A 308-nucleotide genomic window follows, 5' to 3' on the forward strand; every position below is an offset into this window, starting at 1 on the left:
TAGAATTTATAGTTTAAATTTAGTTGTTGCTCACATTCCTAAGCAATTTAAAAGGTATTAAATATTCTACTTTGTTAGTTCAATTTAATTGTACCATATGTCAATTTATTGCCATGTTATTAAAAGATAATTAAACATTTTTTTAAGGAGCCATTCCGATAAAGATGTTTAAAATGTCTTTTTTTAAAGAGATTTTTTAATAATTAAAATTTAATATATATAATCGATTAAATCGTATTATTTTTTGTCAAAATTAGGCTAAATAAATTAATTTGACCGAAAAATGATGAATAAAATTTTGAACCAGT

This window comes from Arachis ipaensis, chromosome B06 (assembly GCF_000816755.2).
Source record: "Arachis ipaensis cultivar K30076 chromosome B06, Araip1.1, whole genome shotgun sequence".
Lineage (NCBI taxonomy): Eukaryota > Viridiplantae > Streptophyta > Magnoliopsida > Fabales > Fabaceae > Arachis > Arachis ipaensis.